This window comes from Miscanthus floridulus, chromosome 10 (genome assembly GCF_019320115.1).
Source record: "Miscanthus floridulus cultivar M001 chromosome 10, ASM1932011v1, whole genome shotgun sequence".
Classification (NCBI taxonomy): domain Eukaryota; kingdom Viridiplantae; phylum Streptophyta; class Magnoliopsida; order Poales; family Poaceae; genus Miscanthus; species Miscanthus floridulus.
The window spans coordinates 118,475,029-118,495,198 of record NC_089589.1 but is presented as its reverse complement, the minus strand read 5'-3'; positions in this window follow the sequence as shown (position 1 = coordinate 118,495,198).

Sequence of the window (20,170 nt, the reverse complement as noted above, 5' to 3'; positions counted from 1 at the left end):
CAGCATTGTTTCCCGTGGCGGGCGATTTGCAAAAATGGGACTCGAAACATCGGTCGTTTGCAGATTTGACACTGGACCCACATTCATAGACATAGATGGACCCACTTGTCATCCACCCGAGTGTCATCATAATTAAGGAGTCAATCTTTCGAGTGTCATTTTTGTAAATTTTTCCTTCAAATTATCCTAGATCTACCCAACAATTACTTACTCCACAGTCATGACCTTAACTACGTCCACACCAATATATGCACCTAAAATTATACCACCCTAAAAACGTATGAACCAGATTAACTCTCCTCCGTTCTCTCTCTTTACTCAACCATATCCGCCGGTCATCCTTCAATAGATCTCTAGGAACTAGCAACCCCTCCCGACTCCCTCACGCTCGCATGCAGGTCACAGTAGGCGGCCACGGTTCGATCCCTCTCGTCTCCTTTTTCAAAAAAAACACAGCTCCGGACTGCAGAAATGGAAAAAAAACACCGTGAGCGTGAGAGACCTCCGCCTCCGCCTCCGCCTACTGCTTCCTGGCGACGGTGAGCTCTCCAGCTTTGGCGGTCTTCTCCTGCTCGTCGGCGATGGCCGGATCTGGTGGCTGTAGTCGCAAACGCTCCTCCCCCTTCTTCTTCCCCGACGCCCGACACCATGGCTAGCCTCGCGGCCCCTGGGCAGCTCCTTGGCTGGGGGCGCGGCTGGTCGGGCCTCTGCCATGGCCGGTGAAGGGGACCGTGACGCCTAAGAGGGGGGGTTGAATTAGGCAACTTAAAATTCTAACTCTAAACTATGGCCTCTTTTTCTAATCCTAGCAAAACCTATGCAAGAGATAAACTATCTAAATGTGCAACTACGGTTTTGCTAGTGTATTGCTATCTCTACCGCAAAAGGAGTAATGTAATCAATGTGAATGCGGAAGCTAAAGAGCAAGGTAGAGATATGCAAACACCCGTCGATGACTCCGGTATTTTTACTGAGGTATCGAGAAGCGCGCAAGCTTCCCCCTAGTCCTCGTTGGAGCCCATCGCAAGGGCCAAGCTCCCAGTCGAGTAACTCTGTGGATACCCTTGGGCCTTCCCCACACGCAAGTGGGTCTCTGACATGACTTCCGGCAAGCCTCTCTCGGATGCTCCCCGCCGTCTTCACTATCAAGCTTCCGTCGAAACACCGTGGGCCTTGTTCCCTCCAGTACACGGTGGCGGCCACACCACAAACGCGATTGGTGTGATCTCGCAAGACTACAAGCCCCTCCGATGTACAACAATGGTGCTCGCAAGCACCGAGTGGTAAAAGGTATGCAAACCTCACTAAACACTAGGCCTAAACGTAGAGCAAGTGCATAAGCAGTGGTCTAATCAACCTAAGCACTTCGCAAAGCACCGACACTAATCACCTAATGAATCACTAAGCACTATGCAAGTGGAGATCACTAAAATGGTGTATCAACACCCTTGATATGTTTCCTCAGCTCCACCATCTTTATTTGGCCGGTTGGGGGTTGTATTTATAAGCCCCACTAAGAAAGTAACCGTTGGGGACGAAATCCTACTTTTCTGCTACTGACTGGACGCTAATCACGTCCTGACCGAACGCGTTCAGTCGTCCCGACCGTTAGAGCTACGATCAACTGATCGGACGCTGCCAGCGTCCGGTCACATGCCATCGGACGCATCCGGTCGTAGTATCGCCGCTCTGGAACCACTCCGTATTCGACCGGACTCTGCTGTCCTGCGTCCGATCGATTTGTCGCCAGTGTTCGGTCGCTACTGCTGACGCCTGTTGTCGAGCTTCTTGATTGGAGCGTCCGGTTGCTTTCCACCAGCGTCCGGTCCAGCGGCCGATCACCTCTGTGAGCTTGTTTCTTCGTGATCTTGCTTATGGCTTGGTTCCTATCTTCGTGCTTGGACTTTACTTGATCTCTTGGGTCTTCTCTTATGCTTCTAAGGTCTTGCTTATGGTGTTGATCATCGGATCATCACGTCGCCTTCGTCCAAGTCACATCTTGCACCCTATTGAACTATAAAACAATCACTTGCAAATTCATTAGTCCAATTTGGTTGTGTTGGTCATCAAACACCAAAATCCAAAGTAAATGGGCCTAGGGTCCTTTTCCTTACAATCTCCCCCTTTTTGGTGATTGATGACAACACGACCAAAGCAAGCAAATAATAAAAATTTGCAATTTAAAAGCTATCTACTTGCTAGGATGCAATGCAAGGGGCAAGGTTATATGATGCTAAAAGATGCTACTTGTAAGACTAGAAGATACCATTTGAACACTTATCTTGCCCTTGCAAAAATCCCCATGCGGTATTATGGATTTAAGCCTTGCTTCCTACAAATTCTCCCCATTACATAGGCAATCCATAATCCACTGTCCTCACTTTCTCAGACCATTACCACTTGTAGACACCACTTGTAGACCATTACCACTTGTAAATTATTATGATCTAGCTTTTTGGTCCTACAAATTCATGCTTGCTTTTGGTCCTCTAAATTCTCCCCCTTTGGAATCAAACACCGAAAAGGAAGACATTTGTAGCACAAGGGAGGGTCAAACTTTGTGATCCTTTGTATGAAGAGTGGAATGGGTCACAACATTTGACTCTCACATTATATAGACTAAGCTCCCCCTAAATATATGCATACATATGGTAAAAGGCAAAGCATATGCATAATTGGCAAATTATTGCTCAAGGGAGTTTAATCTATATAATGCTTGGAGAAAGCATATAATTATCAAAATGAAATCAACATGGTGATATCGGTTTAGAAATACCACATATAGAAATCAACTTGATTTCTACCACTTGCTTGATGGTGGATATTTGAAGTATGATGCTTAACTCTGGGGACTCCATTTTCCTTGCAATGAGACTACTACACACATGATAAGCTTGAAAAGGTGTTAGTCTCAAAGCATCCAACTTGTAGAGTAACCTCCCCCTAAATTTGTGCACACAAGTATGGATGACTTGTAGAAGACATGCACATTGATTTTAGAATCAATAATACCACTTGAAAGATGATATCACATGAATGTGAGAATCATTTTCGAAGGTGATATTCAGGAGAAATTATCTACATTTTGGACATTGACACATATTAGTTGAACAATTGTAAGACAAGCTATGTGCCGTGCTCCTAAATAATTTAAACCATGTAGGTTTGCTCCAAGGGTTAAGAGTGAAACCGAGCAAGCCTACCATAAGATATACCTAGTGTATGCATGATAAAAGATATAAGCATGCAAATGCAAACATAGGCATGAAAAGTAACTAGATGCTTAAAGATACCAATTTGTAAGAAATACCACTTGTAGGAAATGCAAATTGATACTACTTGAAGGAAATACTAATTGAAATTAATAACATCTAGTTACCTAACATGGGAAGGGGAATTTGGGTCCATAGTATTCACTAACCCTCTTGGCAATGACTTTATCCATAATGATGCACCCCATTAAATGCACCCATACTTTGCCAAGTCTGCAAATTCTCTGATGTCCATTAGACTTCTCACTTTCCTTTCGGGATCCAAACCTTCTTGGTGCTCTTCATGTTTGAAATAATTTCCTTTGGCACCCAAAAGCATTTGACCCCATTGTTGGCTTGCTTGTTCACCTTGATGGCCACCACCTTGTCATTTTTCTTCTTCTTCAAGAGATAAGGTGTGGAGGCCTTCTTGTCCACCTTGTTGGTGTAGGTGTTGGAGAGCTTGCTTGTTCGCTTCTTCTCTTTCTTCTTTGCTCCTCCCCCATTCTTCACCTTGCACTCATAGGACTTGTGGCCATCCTTATGGCATATGTAGCAAACCACGGTTTGTCCTTCATCAAGCTTCTTTACTCCCTTGACGGTGTTATCTTGATGAAGTTGGGCTTGCTTCGCCTTGCCTTTCACTTGAGTCAAGTCCTTGGTGAGGCGAGCTACTTCTTGCTTGAGTTGCTCATTCTCCTTTGCAACCTCTTGTGTGCATGTATCTACAACAACTTTCTCAACACAAACTTGGTTGCACAAAGATGAGTCTAAACATAAATCATTACAAGAAGTAGAGGCATCCTTTTTAGACATGTTAAAGATACAACTTTTCTTTTTAGATGCCTTGGTGGGGGTTGTACTAGCGGCTTCAAGATTAGCAACTTTATTAGTTAGCTCAGCACAATGTTTGCACATGGTTTCCATTTTAGCAAGCAAACTTTTATAAGCTTCTTGTGAGCTAGCTAACTTTTCTTTTAATTTTTTATTTTTCTTTACAAGTTGCTCATCATTGATTGTGCATGCACTTATTGTTGCACTAGCCTCAAGTTGCTCAATTTTAGTAGATAATTCAACATTGAGATTAGCAAAGTTCTCATATTGCTCAAGCAAAGTTTTGTATGCTTCTTGTGAACTATTAGCTTTCCTTTTAATTTTTTGAGCTTCTTTTATTGACTAGTGCAAACTTTAGCATAATTAAGATTTTGTTGCACAATTTCATCATAAGAAGGCATTTTATCATCACTATCACTCTCACTAGAGGATGAGCTTTCGTTACCTCGTGCCATAAGGCACATACGAGAAGAGCTTGATGATGCGTGCTTGCGCCCTCGCCTCTTGTTATGGTGTTCTTCTTCACTTGAAGAATCATCCCATGACCTTATTGATGTGAGGGCTTGGTTCTTGCATGCCTTCTTCTTTGTCTTGGGTGTGGGCTTGTTTGGACAAACTTCCACAAAGTGCCCCAACTCGCCACATCCATAGCATCCTCTCTTTCTTTGCTCATTTCTTTGATTGGTGAAAATGAGATCTTGAATTTGGATGGGCACACCCTTGACATTGAGCCTTTGGATCATCTTCTCCACCTTGTTTATTAGTTTGATTGATTCTTCATCAAGGTCGGAGGTGGAGGAGGAGGATTGATCATCATCACTTGAATCTTCATCATCATCATCATCATCCTCATCTTCTTCTTCTTCACTTGAGGAGCTTGAGCTTGAGCTTGAGCTTGTCTCAACTTGCTTGCCCTTCATCTTATTTTTCTCGCTACATGCGAGAGCTTTGCCTTTGCTTGATGAAGAGGCTTCTTCTTGACCCATTTTGCGTGATATTTCAAATGCCACTATCTTGCCAATGACTATGCATAGGGTCATGGTGCTCAAGTTCTCCATATTGTGAAGGATGGTGATGATGCTAGCATATTTCTTTTGTGGTAGCACGGAGATGATCTTCCTCACGATGTCCGCGTCATCTAGCTTTATTAATCCTATTGAATGGAGCTCATTGATAATTAGATTCAAACGAGAATACATATCACAAACAAGCTCATCATCATTCATTGTAAAGGAATCATAATTTTGCTTAGCTAGACAATGTTTTTGCTCACGGACATTAGATGTGCCGTCATGGAGCTCTTGAAGTTTTAACCAAATTTCATGTGCTGTATTTAAGGTGAACACTTGGTTAAACACATCCATACTAAATGATTCAAACAAGCAATTTTTAGCTCTAGCATTGAAATGAATTTCCTTTTCTTCACTCTTCATGGGTTTATCGGGATTCTTAATGGGTTTCATCCCGTCACGAGTGACTCTCCAAACTCCCAAATCAACCGCCTCAAGGTAGCAAGCCATTCTAGCTTTATAATAGGGGAAGTTAGTGCCGTCAAAATGTGGAGGCCTAGAGGTATCCATCCTAACCACTCTAAATGATGTCGGCTCAATGGCGATTAAGCCAAAGGTCCAAATTGAGCCAACCTGGCTCTAATACCAATTGAGGGGGACCGTGACACCTAAGAGGGGGGGGGGGTGAATTAGGCAACTTAAAATTTAAACTCTAAACTATGGCCTCTTTTTCTAATCCTAGCAAAATCTATGCAAGAGATAAACTATCTAAATGTGCAACTACGATTTTGCTAGTGTATTGCTATCTCTACCGCAAAAGGAGTAATGTAATCAATGTAAATGCGGAAGCTAAAGAGCAAGGTAGAGATATGCAAACTCCCGTCGATGACTCTGGTATTTTTACCGAGGTATCAAGAAGCGCGCAAGCTTCCCCCTAGTCCTCGTTGGAGCCCCTCGCAAGGAATCCCTCGCAAGGGCCAAGCTCCCGGTTAGGTAACCCCGTGGATAGCCTCGGGCCTTCCCCACGTGCAAGTGGGTCTCCAACGTGCCTTCCAGCAAGCCTCTCCCAGATGCTCCCCGCCGTCTTCACTATCAAGCTTCCGGCCGAAACGCCGCGGGCCTTGTTCCCTCTGGTACACGGTGGCGGCCTCACCACAAACACGGTTGGTGTGATCTCACAAGACTACAAGCCCCTCCAATGTACAACAATGGTGCGTGCAAGCATCGAGTGATTAGAGGTATCCAAACCTCACTAAACACTAGGCCTATACCTAGAACAAGCGCATAAGCAGTGGTCTAATCAACCTAAGCACTTCGCAAAGCAGCTACGCTAATCACCTAATGAGTCACTAAGCACTATGCAAGTGGAGATCACTAACATGGTGTATCAACACCCTTGATATGTTTCCTCAGCTCCACCACCTTCATTTGGCCGGTTGGGAGTTGTATTTATAAGCCCCACTGAGAAAGTAGCCGTTGGGGACAAAATCTCGCTTTTCGGCTACCGACCGGACGCTGATCACGTCCTGACCGGACGCGTCCGGTCGTCCCGACCGTTAGAGCTGCGATCAACTGATCGAACGCTGCCAGCGTCCGGTCACATTCCATCGGACACGTCCGGTGGCAGTATCGCCGCTCTGGAACCTCTCTGTACTCGATCAGACTCTGTTGTCCTACGTCCGGTCAATTTACCGCCAGCGTCTGGTTGCTGCTGCTGACGCCTGTTGCTGAGCTTCTTGATCGGAGAGTCTGGTTGCTTTCTGCCAGCGTCCGGTCCAGCGTCCGGTCACCTCTGTGAGCATGTTTCTTCGCAATCTTGCGTACGGCTTGGTTCCTATCTTCGTGCTTAGACTTTGCTTGATCTCTTGGGTCTTCTCTTATGCTTCTAAGGTCTTGCTTATGGTGTTGATCATCGGATCATCACGTCGCCTTCGTCCAAGTCACGTCTTGCACCCTATTGAACTACAAAACAATCAATTGCAAACTCATTAGTCCAATTTGGTTGTGTTGGTCATCAAACACCAAAATCTAAAGTAAATGGGCCTAGGGTCCATTTTCCTTATAGCCGGACCCATGGCTGGGAGCGCGCCTCCCCAAGCCACAGGTGCAGCTATGCTTAGGGTTTTGAGATGGAGGCAGTAGCGGAGGCCAGGACCGGCGAGCAGGTAGGGACCTCGGCCTTCATCTCCCATGCCCAGCGTTGCTATCCCCTGCTCGCACTCTGCATCGTGCAGCGCTCGAGCTGCGTTCGATTGCCAACCCGCGCCCCATTTTCTTCTCTCTTCCGAAATAAACAAGATTTGGGGAGGGAGAGAATCCGGGGAGTGGAGTCCTAGCGGCGGCGGTCACTGAGGTCGAGGAAGCCCTACACGCCGCTGATGCTTCAACCTCTGAGGGCCTCGCGGCGCTTGAGGCCCGCGACTCCGTCCTCCCCCGCGCACCTCGCATCTCGGTCAAGCGGCCATCGTGCGGCGCAGCAGTCGCAGGAGCTCTCCGCAGAGGCGACCAAGCACTCGCGGCACTAATCTCGAAGACGGTGAATAAGTCCAAGGAGATCTTCTCCGAGACTGCCTCCAAGTCACGTCGACACTTGAGGTGGCACCGATGGTGTCTCACCCGCACTATCCGTCGGGCGGGGACGCCACCGAACCAGGTGGCTCATGCGATGGAGCGGTTGTGCCGTGCGGTTGGCTCATTGTGTACATCTGGCTCGGCGTGGACAGCCTCCTCGACACCCTCTTCGTCGCCAGTGGCGCGCCCCCGTACAGCTTCCCCTGGCACATCGACAGGATGGAGCGTGTTATCGTCAAAGAGGAGCCTGCCATGCGCCTCCGCTTCCAGGACCTCTGCGCCCCTGGCAGGTACCAGGCTACCAGCCCCCAGTATCTCATCCCGCCCTAACACCTCTGTTCTCCCTTCCCTCTCGATCCGGGAGGTTAGGGATAGTTCATCTCGCTTTCTATACACCGAAGGAAACTCGGTTGTGTTTTACTGACTGCAGACAAATGTAAAAATTTTACCCAAAACAACACTGACACTTCTTTGCCGATGAGAGATTCAACGCAGCACCTTTGATATTGTCTAACTGATGTTCGTGAAATTGGTAACTGTGGTCCGGAATTGCTTTGCTTTAGGGATTGGGTTGGTCACTCTACGTACTAAAATATGTCATTGTTTTTTCAGTTATGCCAACTTTATTAGTGTTATGTCAGAACTTGGATCTACTTTGTGGTTGTTCTTAGTTTTTTGGCTTACTGTTTCTTATACATTGCTCAGGCTTTCGACTGTTGAGGTTCTGTAAAGATTGGACATCAGTGGTTCTATTTACACATGTTAACTGTCCTGTTGAGTGTGTACCTGTAATTTGGACTTGTTGGATCATTCCAGCCCAATTGGTCTGTATATCTTCAATTTCAATTAGCCTGCTGTTTTATTTGGCTCTTTAATATTCTTCCATACTCCCTTATTCTGGTCAGAATTATACCAACGTTGTGGCTATTCTTCATGGGTTCACACATACGGTTTATTTTAGAGGAGAAACTCGATGCTTCTTGGTCTTGAAACATGGAAGCTGAGAGCTTATCAAAGCAAGGTTAATGACCAGAGTTGTAGCAATTATTATATCAGACTTAGTGGATGTCAACTGAATCACTTTTATGCCTTAGATCAGTGAAAAAATTTGATTTTATAAAAAATAATTTTTGTTTGCATTTTACTATTTTAATTAATAATCCAACATGGCTCTACTTTTCCTTGTTTATATATTCAACCATAATGAGCTGCAAATAACAATTATCTAGTGCAACATGCTCTAACCCTGGTAAGTTCTGTTTTTTTGTAATCTTTTTGCTTCAACTTTGTCAAGGTGATCTTGATATTTAGTTTACAAGACAACTGATTATTTTTAAATCTGTTTGGCATTGTCTTGTACTTTATGACCTGATCAATGTACTTTCATTTTCATTGTTCATAGTTCTGAAAAAGGAAGAGAAGAAGGAACTTATCCAGAAGAGTGAGAGATTGAAGCAACCACTGAATTCAGTAGGGGTGAGTGCATCTTGTTTCTGCAATCTTTGAAATATTGTTCAAACACAAGAAGCTGGCATGCACCTTCTTTTGTTTTTTGTGGATCTCATAGCTACAAGGCAATTCAACTAATATCTCAAAGGATGAAAAGGTGAACACAAATTATATCCTTTTCACTTTTTTTACTGGAAGGCGTGCCTTGTTCATCAATAATAATGCCATGATTAAATGTCGTGACACTCAGATTGTTGTCGCATGAAGAATGCTGTCTGCATGAATTAATTTGTGCCACTACCGGAAACAGTGGCTTTGTCGTGTGCCACAGGCACTCGGCAAAGCCCAAAAAACACTCGGCAAAGGATTTACCGAGTGTAACACTCGGCAAACAGCACACGGCATCTACAGTGACGGCAAATGTCTCTTTGCCGAATGTTTTCTATCAGGCACTCGGCAAATACTTTGCCGAGAGCTGAAACCGACGCTCGGAGAAAAAAGTAACGTGACGGCGCAGAGACGGTCACGGCGCGTTTGCTAAGTGTCCCGGGCCTGACACTCGGCAAACCTACCTCCTTTGCCGAGTGTCAATTCTGGGACACTTGGCAAAACTGGCTAGTTTGTCGAGTGTCAAATACCGGGCACTCGGCAAACCTGCCTTCTTTGCCGAATGTCAAATACTGGACACTCGGCAAAGACTAGCCCAAAATGATAAATGTTGGCTTCTTTGCCGAGTGTCACAGCGTAGACACTCGGCAAAGAAGTCATTTTAGTCCCAGAATGCATAGATTTTTGCCATGTGTCCAATTTGCCGAGTGTATTTTTCATGGCACTCGGCAAATAGCCATTTTGCCGAGTGTAAGACTCGGCAAAGCTGCCATATATAATCAGTTTATTTGGTTCAGTCACAGCCACGTACCACATTCAAATAAACATCACATCCGTCATAGATAGTTCACAATAAGCATCACAGGCAGTTCATATAGATATATCTGAAACGACCCCGATTTCCACGAAGGGAAATCCACAGCGTTGAAGTGTAATAAGACCGTTGTAGATCATATTACCCAAATTCCAGTCGAATATCACATCCATACAATGATAATATCAGAGTACAAATAGTGCGGAATTACATAAATTATTACATCGCTGCATTGGCGGAATCAAAAGTAGCATTCATTCAGAACAGCTTGAAGATAAGATCGCCAAACTCGAGCGTAGGCACGAACCCCTCAACCGTCAAACTCCTCGGAGCTATACTCCTCAACAGAACCTGTGTGTCAAAATTTATCAGTACGATTTGTACTGGCCACACCCAACCCTATGAGCATTGCTTTGTGAAAATTGGATGCATGTTGGATGTAATCAAAAGGAACCTATAAGGCTGGGGTTTCCTATGCATTAGCATATCAAGTATATAATAGTAGTTGGTCAAGTTTTAACACCATTCCCACACACATTCCACCCCATTCCCTTCCCAGAGCCAGGTTTCGATCCTGGGATCGATTTACCACCATCACCACACCATCACCATACCATAACCATACCATCGCTCAATCGACAGGCCAACTCCCTCTTGGCACTGTCTCAAGGCCCGTAGCCCCTAGCTACGACCGACACTCTCTCACGGGGGAAGAAAAGAAGGACTCATCTCATTATATAGTTTAAGCGAAACCCAGGCAAGGTCCATAGCCGACAAGTCATCACATGTATCGATCGATCAACCATACACTCTGCAGAGGTTTTACATAACCACAAGATCCGCCTTCCTCGCTGACCATCGTCAACTAGGCTGATTCCGGCCGCTTGCTAGCCTAGGATCATGCCACTCTACCATTCAGCCCTAGTACACCCCAAGTCTAGTCTGGGGTGGCTGGAACTGTGAGTCATGATCCGGGTCCACAAGGTCTCCATGAAGTCTCGGAAGGGTGTGGGGGAAATCCTCCATGCCCCATACCTCCTTACACTGTCCGCTATCAACCTAGCAGTAGTGGCAATATCCTACCAAGTAGTCCGGTCGTCCCGCACCATATAGGGCGAGTGGTACGTAAGGCTTCCCGGTGAATCTGAGTACTAGTAAGTCCTTAGGGATGACCAAGCCAGAATGTCTTCATCAGGGTTTCCATTTGTCGTGCTACCACAGCACCTCCACCCTGGGCTCCTCCCATCACAAGTTCACACCTAGGACCACCTCATATACCATTTACCCACCATAGGTATCCATTTCCAGGGGTGCCCAGGTAGCACCACATGGCAAGACTTGCCCCAGGCTCGTCGTATACACCAACTTGGTCGACACAACCCTCACCCTCCACACACCCAAGACACACATGCAGCACTCTCCCCATAGTCCAGATAACACCAGTTTCCACCACGCGTCAATGTATTATAAGCATAGTAGAAGTATGAGCAATGAAATATAGCAGCAAGCGTGTGTCTAGCCTAATAGCAGGATATGCAGGGGTAAGGTTGCATCAAGGTAAAGGCCACCAAGTAAGCATACTACCATGCAAGTCCTATCATAGTATGATTATAACAGTAAAGTAAAGCAATAGCAGTTCTATATTAGCCTGCGTAATAGGTGCTATGAGATTGGGTGGGATGTGGCACCTTCAGTGTAGTCGTCTTCGTTCTCCTCACGGTACTCACGATCCTTGTCCGTCTGGTTCTCCTCCGAGTTTGCATCGATCGCATTATAGTCGCGTTAGCGACGTCTATAGAATAGCACAAAGAAGCAATGGAAATTTCAAAAGATCCAAATGCACTCAAACATGGGTTCATTGCGTAGATCTTGATTTTAGATGAATTTTGGTCCTGGTTTCGTATTTTTCTGAGGTCGTATGAATTAGTTATGAATTTCCAAAGTTTAAATCATTTCTGAAATTAGAAAAAGGCTGAATTAATCCTAGGCTGACATGTGTCACGCAGTGACTAGTCCACGAGGCATGCTGACGTCAGCATGACGTCAGCGTCTCGGTTCCGAGCTGATAGGTGGGGTCCAGCTAACGTCAGCATGACGTCATCAACGTCATCAGTTCCGATAGGTGGGTCCAGGGGCTCTTGGGTCACTGACATGTGGGTCCGATCAAAGTCAACATCAGTCAACGGCAAGTCAACGGTCAACGGTCTATGGTCAACAGTCAGGGTCACTGATGTGTGGGGCTAGGGCTGCTGACGTCAGCAGCTGATGTCATCGTGGCATCAGCACGACGTCACCCTGGCTGTGTTGGCTTCTGACGTGTGGGTCCAGTGTGACGTCAGCATGACGTCAGCATCTGACATGTGGGTCTAGAGTGTTCGTGTCACTGACATGTGGGGCCGGGTCAATGGTCAACATGGTCCGGGTCTCAAACGGGCTCTGGTGGGCTCGGGTTGGGCCGGTCTGGGCCCGGCTGACCCGGACACGTGGTAGGCTATGACGTAGCCACGTCACAACCTTGGGCCTCCACTGGCCTGTGCACTACGGCTGTGGGCGTGAGCGTGGCTCACGGTGGACAAAGAGGCGCTGGTCTATGGACCTAAGGCAGGGTGCATGGTGGACCAAGCCTACCTCTCTTTCCTCGGGCACGGTCTATGAGCACCGGGTTCATGCACGGGTGGCCGGCGAGGGGAGTTTCCCCTGTTTCTCCCGCGGCTGTGCTCCCGCCAGTGGCGTGCCTCGTCGGCGAGCCTTGTCATAGGTGCTGGTGCCCAATTGAGGAGGGGAAAAGCTCCCCCACGCCATGGCGACTGCGACGGTGGGGTCAAAGCAGTGGCCAAAGCTCCCTAGGTCTTTGGCCACGACGAACGGTGGCTCATCGTGGCGGTGCTCGTCGGCGAGCCCCTTCCAGCGGCGCGGGTGTTCAACTAAGGTGGGCAACAGCTCGGCCTTACCTTGGCGGGTGCCCTAGTGAAGCTAGCAAGGTGGCTGGGCGGCTTCAGTTGGCTGGCCGTGGTGGCGGTGCACGGTGGGACTCTGGCCAAGGTCTAGTGCTCGTGGCCAGAGCGCTGTGGTCGGCTAACGGGGTTACGATCTACATGGCTATCGTCTAGACATCACGGTGATGCTCTGCAGCTATGTCCTAGACCAGCGAGGCGGCCGAATGCGCGTGTGGTGGCCGCACCATGACGGCGGCGTCGTCGTGAGCACGGTGTGCGCAGGCTCTGCTTCGGTGTCCATGGGGCTAGGAGGAGGTCTCAGCGGCGAGAAGCTCACCGTCGGTGCTGTGGAAGATGGGATGGAGGCGCAGTGACGAGTTGCGGCCATGTAGCTCTAGAAGAAGTGCAGCGCGGCGTCGTGGCATCGTCTCCTGCTCTAGCGACACCGGCGGCGTCGCACGGCTTTGGCACTCCCCCTTCTTCTTCCTCTTCTCCCTCTGCTCCCTTGGCTCTCTCTCTTGGCTCGGCGTGCAGGGCGTGGCCGCAAGGTGGCGGCGGGCACGGGAATGCGCTAGGGCAACCGAGGCCGGGGCTCTTATAGCCGAGCGAGGAATGGCGGAGCCCGGCGATCGGCCGATGGGGATCAAGGGCGATTAGAGGCGCGTGCTGCATCCAACGGCCGCGAGTGATTGCGTGGGAACGGCGCCAAGGAGACAAGGCCATGCCCCGGGCGTGACCCCCTGGCCCGTCCCTGCCATCGCTGTCGGCCTCCGGTCGCGCGACGGTTGAGGCGTGGCGTGGAGAAGATGAACAGGAGGGCTGACATGCGTGGCCCGTGTGGCAGCGGCTGTAGGTGAGGTGAGAGCGGCGTGCTAGGCCAACTCGTGGGCTGCGCGCGCGTTGGGAAGACAGGAAGGGGTTGGTAGGCCGGTTGGGCTGGCTGGGCCGTGAAGCCGAGCAGGCCTGGGCCACAGCGAGGCTTCCTCCTTTCTTTTCTTTTTCTGTTTTTCTTTTCTTCTCCTTTGTTTGAATTCAAATTTGGTTTTGGAATTCGAATTAAAAATTGGTGCACCAAATTCATTGGAGTTTTAGATAAGAGGCCCACAACATTCTTATATAAATATTAGGAATTTATTTAGCTATTTTGTATAACAAAAATAGGTGTTGTTTTGTTATACAAAAATAGAATTAGTTTTTCTCTTTAAACCTTTATTATTTGGTTTGAGTATTAATTATTTTATTGTTTATTACTTTATTGGAGTTGTTAAGCATATCATAACTCAAATGGAAATCCAAATCACATTTTGAATTAACAATGCATGCAATACTTTATTTGTTAGAATTTAAATAAACACAATTAACTAATGACATGCCATGCTTGTGTGTTGACTTGGGTTGGGGTTAGACCTAATGCATCTCTTAGGTTGGGTTTCTATACATGACACTCATCATCACATGGGGGTTTTAAGAAAAAATTTTGTAGTTGGTATTTTTAGTGTATGGATTTTTGGGTTGTTACAGTCCTACCCCCTTAACAGAATCTCATCCCCGAGATTAAAGCATAACGTACTCTTTGAAGAGGTAAGGATATCATAGCCGGAGGTCAGACTCTTTCTCCCATGTTGCCTATCTCTTCGTGTGATTGCTCCATTGGATCTTGCACATAGGAATAGTCTTGCTTTGGGTCTCTTTGGTATTTCTGCCCAGAATTCTGATAGGATGTTCTTTATACTCAAGTGTATCTTGTATGTCCAGTGTATCAGTTGGAACTACTTCATCGAGAACTCTCAAACACTTGCGTAGCTGTGAGACATGGAATACGGGATGTACACCCATCAATTCCTCGGGTAGCTCAAGTGTATAGGCGAGCTTTCCAATCCTCTTGCAAATCTTGTATGGGCCAACAAATCTAGGGGCAAGCTTTCCTTTCACATGGAATCTGACAGTTCCACGTAGCGGGGATACCTTGAGATAGACGAGATCTCCCACATTGAACTCAAGTTCTCTTCTCCTTTTGTCAGCATAACTCTTGTATCGACTTTGAGCAATTCTCAAATTCTCCTTTACTTGCGCAACTCCTTCTTCTGCATCCTGAATCTTGGCGGAGTCTAAGAACGATCTTTCTCCCGGTTGGGACCACATCAGAGGTGTCTTACATGGTCTGCCATACAGAGCTTCAAATGATGACATCTTAATACTGACTTGGTAGCTGTTGTTGTAAGAGAAATCTGCATAGGGTAGGCATTTCTCCCAGTCAGAGCCATAATTCAGTACACTAGCTTGAAGCATGTCTTCTAAGATCTGGTTTACTTGCTCTGTCTATCCATCTATCTGTGGGTGATAAGCGGTACTAAAATCAAGTTTGGTTCCAATGGACTTGTGCAGAGCTTCCTAGAATCGGGACACAAACTGAGGACCACGATCATATACAATACTAGAAGGAGCTCCATGTAGTCTAAGGATATGCTCAATATATAGATCTGCTAATTTTTTAGCATTGGTCTTAGTCTTAACTGGTACAAAGTGAGCAATCTTGGTCAAGCGATCAACAATCACCTAGATGGAATCATTGCTTTTCTGCGAACGGGGCAATCCAACTATGAAATCCATGGATATGCTCTCCCACTTCCACTCGGGAACGTCAAGAGGCTTTAGCAATCCTGCAGGCCTTTGATGTTCAGCCTTGACTCTGTTGCAGGTGTCACAACGTGCCACATGTCCTGCAATGTCCATCTTCATGCCTTTCCACCAAAAGTGTTTCTTCATGTCTTGATACATCTTTGAACCTCCAGGGTGAATTTAGTACTTGGAATCATGAGCTTCTGACAGAATTTCCCCTCGTAGTACTGGATCAGATGGAACACAGATTCTGTTCTTGAACCAGATGGTTCCTTGTTCATCTTCCTGGTAGTTGGTCTTGTAGCCTAGTTTCATCAGACCACGGAGATATTCGATCTCCTTGAAACTTTTTTGAGCTTGTCGGATGCGATCAGTGAGATCATACTGTATGTGGAGCTCATTTAACGAGCCATGCGGTAGTATCTCAAGTTGAAAATCATCAATCTCTTCCTTAAGCTCTGATGGTATGGATCCAGTGATCAGGGTGTGACAGTAACTCTTGCGACTGAGAGCATCTACGACTACATTAGCTTTTCCCCGATGATAGTGAATTTCCAGGTCATAGTCCTTGATCAACTCAAGCCATCGGCGTTGCCTCATATTCAAATCTTCTTGAGTGAAAAAGTACTTCAAGCTCTTGTGATCCATATAGATATCACACTTGTTGCCTATCAAGTAGTGCCTCCAGATCTTCAACGCATGCACAACTGCTGCTAACTCAAGATCATGAGTAGGATAACAGTTCTCGTGTTCCTTCAACTGTCGAGAAGCATAAGCTATCACTCTTCCATCTTGCATCAGTACACAACCAAGTCCTTGACGGGAGGCATCACAATAGACCACGAAATCTTTGCTGATATCAAGCAATGCTAGCACAAGAGTTGTGGTAAGCTTGTGTTTCAATTCTTGGAAGCTTTGTTCGCACTTGAGCGTCCATTCAAACTCCTTAGTCTTCTTCAGAAGGTTGGTCATTGGATGGGCTATCTTGGAGAAGTTCTCAATGAATCAGCGATAATATCCAGTCAATCCCATGAAGCTTCTGACTTCTATCACATTACAGGGCTGATCCCACTCTTTCACAGCTTTAATCTTGGCCGGGTCAACTGTGACACCTTCAGCTGATAATACATGGCCCAAGAAGGCAACTTCCTGTAGCCAAAATTCGCATTTGCTGAACTTTGCGTAGAGCTGATGTTGGGCTAGTTTCTCAAGCACCGTTTTTAGATGATGTTCATGTTCCTCCGTGGTGGATGAATAGACAAGGATGTCATCAATGAATACTACCATGAACTTATCCAGTTCATCCATGAAAACCTTATTCATCATGTTCATGAAGTATGCGGGAGCATTCGTGAGTCCAAAGGACACCACGGTGAACTCAAACTACCCATACCTAGTCACAAAAGCTATCTTTGGGATGTCACTCTCTCAAATCTTCATCTGATGATAGCCAGATCTGAGATCAATCTTGGAGAAATACTTGGCACCTCGAAGCTGATCAAGCAGATCATCAATTCTTGGCACGGGGTACTTATTCTTGATGGTCACTGCATTCAAGTTCCGGTAATCAATGCACATTGTCATTGAGCCATCCTTCTTCTTAACAAACAGAATAGGGGATCCCTAGGGTGAAGCACTGGGTCTGATATATCCCTTCGAGATGAGCTCATCAAGCTATTTCTTGAGCTCGGTCAGTTCATCAACTGACATGCGATAGGGTCTCTTGGCAATGGGTCCTGTTCCCGGCAAGAGATCAATGATGAACTCTACATCATGGTCTGGTGGCATACCCGGTAATTCTTCAGGGAATACATCGGGATAGTCTCTAACCATAGGCACATCATGAACTGTCTCCTCCTCTTTCTGTGATTCTGAACTGGCTTTAAGGGCACACAGGATAGAGGTGGACTTTCTGGACTGGGGTTCACATCTAATGACTTGGCCTGATGGGTGGGTCACTTGGACATATCTAGGTGAACATGATATGATACCTCGGTGAAGGGTTAGCCAATCCATGCCTAAGATGACATCTAGGTTTGTGGAAGGTAGCAGGGCTAGATCAGCTTTAAAGATAAGACCCTCAATGGTAAGACTCACTCCCGTACAGAAATGGGTGCATTTTAGGTCTCATAAAGGTGAACTGGTGATGATAGGCTTTTCACGTGGGGTTACAGGCAGGTCATGCTCTCGTGCAAACTTGGATGATATGTAAGAACAAGTTGCTCCAGAGTCAAATAGAACTGATGCAGTATTGCCATTAACTAAAAACATACCATACACAACATCAGGGGCAGCCTGTGCTTCCTCGACGTCTAGATGGTTGAGACGTCCACGAGTAGCAAATCCCTTGAACTGAGACTTCTGAGCAGCTGAGTTCTATGGGCACTCAGCGGCTTTGTGACCTAGTTGGCCACAAGCAAAGCAGGTGAAAGGCGTACCGCCTGTAGGGGTTGGCGCGGGTGCCTTCCAGTTTCTAGTGCTTGGTGCGGAGCGGTTCTATGCTAGGCGTTCAATCATTGAGCAGGGACGGTTGAAACGGTCCTGAGTGTTGCGGTCCTGAGCATAACGGTCCTGAGTGTATCGATCCTGAGCAGGGCGGGAGTATTTGGTGGTGTAGCCTCCACTACCCCTACTCGATCTAGGGTTGTCATCCCTATTGTGGTGAGAGTGTTCCCTAAAGGGTGCATCTCTGCGGAACCTCTTGCGATCACGGCCACAGAAGGACTCCTCAGGCTTACGCTTCCTCTCCCTATACTCCTCTCCAGCTTCAGCACGGTCCTTCTCAATCTAGATGCAGTGATCCACTAGAGCACACAACGTGTTACTCTCAAGACCGCCAAACTTCAGCTTGATGTGGAGGTTAAGCCCCTTGCGGTAATAGTACAACTTCTCCTTCTCAGAGTTCACAACATAGGAAGGTGCATAGCGAAGAAGATTGGTGAAACGAGTAGTGTACTCAGTCACCCTATCTTTTCCCATCTTGATGTTGCGGAACTCCTCAGCTTTGGCCTCCATGACACCCTTGGGAATGTGATACTCAGTGAATGCTTCGGCGAACTCATCCCACGAGATGTTGGCAGGGTCCTCATGGGAATCACTGAAACTGTCCCACCAGGCACATGCTGCACCTGTGAGCTAGTGTGCGGCTGCTCCAACACACTCATCGTTGGTCAAAGTAGTGAGGTCAAGCTTCTTCTCCATCTCCTTGAGCCAGTCATCGGCTACAAGCGGGTCAGGGTCGGTGCCATCATAGGTAGGTGGCCTTAGCTTCAGAAATCCCTCTAGCTTCCTTTGGAAGTCATTCTGCTGACCTCCCTAGCGATGGTTTGCTCCTTCAACAAGAGCTGCAAGAAGCTAGGTTTGTTGTGCCATCACTTCTGCCAGGTTTGGTGGTGGTGGTGGTGGAATGTTCTCCTTAGGCGGCGGGGTATTCTCTAGGTGGAAGGGTATCCCTCCACGTCCACGGCCACGGTTGTTGCCACCACGCCCCCCATTTGGTTCGACTGGTTCGGGGGTGGGCACACGTCCACGGTTCATTAGGTGATTAGATCGACAGTTCGGCATCTGCAACACAGATCATAGAGAATTTAGTGCTTGTGCCATAAGTGCTTTAATTCAATATGATTACATGATTTTGATGATTTAAAGAAAAACATTTATACTATCCAACACTCATTACAAAGAAGCAATAAGATTCATAAGATGCAATAAGATCGGAAACATTCATTACATGGGTTTTATTACATAGCATCATCTCCAGTAGCTACACTTGAAGACGTGCGAGAATTGTACTATGCATAATGTCTCATAATACATCTCATAAGCGGTACATCATGGGGTACAACTTACGGAAGCTACTGACATGACTCATAACCACGCAGGGTCATTCTACTCTAACTCGTACACCATAGCTGGGATACAACTGTTCTCGATCTCAATCTCCTTGTCAGACTTGTGAAGTCGGGATACGTACTTCAAGGCCTTGGCGAGCTCCTTAGTAGGCTTGGCTCCAGGTAGGGTAGGGCAGGCGTCTAGGTTAAGGCAAGTCGGGGCTAACTCAAACTCCTTTATCCTAGGCTTCGTCTTGCTGCGAATCTCCTTGGGTAGCTGATCCCACATACCCTTCATCTCCCTAAGGCGCTTCCTGTCAGACTTCTGCCAAGCCTGCCATGTCCTCTCACACTTGTCCTGTAGGTACTCAGTCTACCTGAGTGCCTCGATCAGGTGACCCTGGTTGCGAACGGCCTTCTTCCTGAACTCCTCTAGCTCTTGAGTCATGGTCTTGTTCCGAGATTGGATCTTCAGCATATCAATCCCCTTGGATCTCTCTCTGTCTCCTCTGCGGTTGAACTCGGCCTTCTTGTCGTCCAACTCTCTCTGCAACTCCAAGACCTTGCTGTCGAGGTAGCAGTTCCTGTTGCCTAGGTCAGTGGCTTTGTCCTGTAAGTCTGCGACCTTGGTTCTGTGGACTTCGTCATGACGGTTGAGCTCGTCCTGTAGCTTAGCAACTGTCTCCAGTAGACTAGCTCGCTCCTATGCTCCCTGTGAGTCTCGCTCCTGGTACTCCCACCGGAGGGC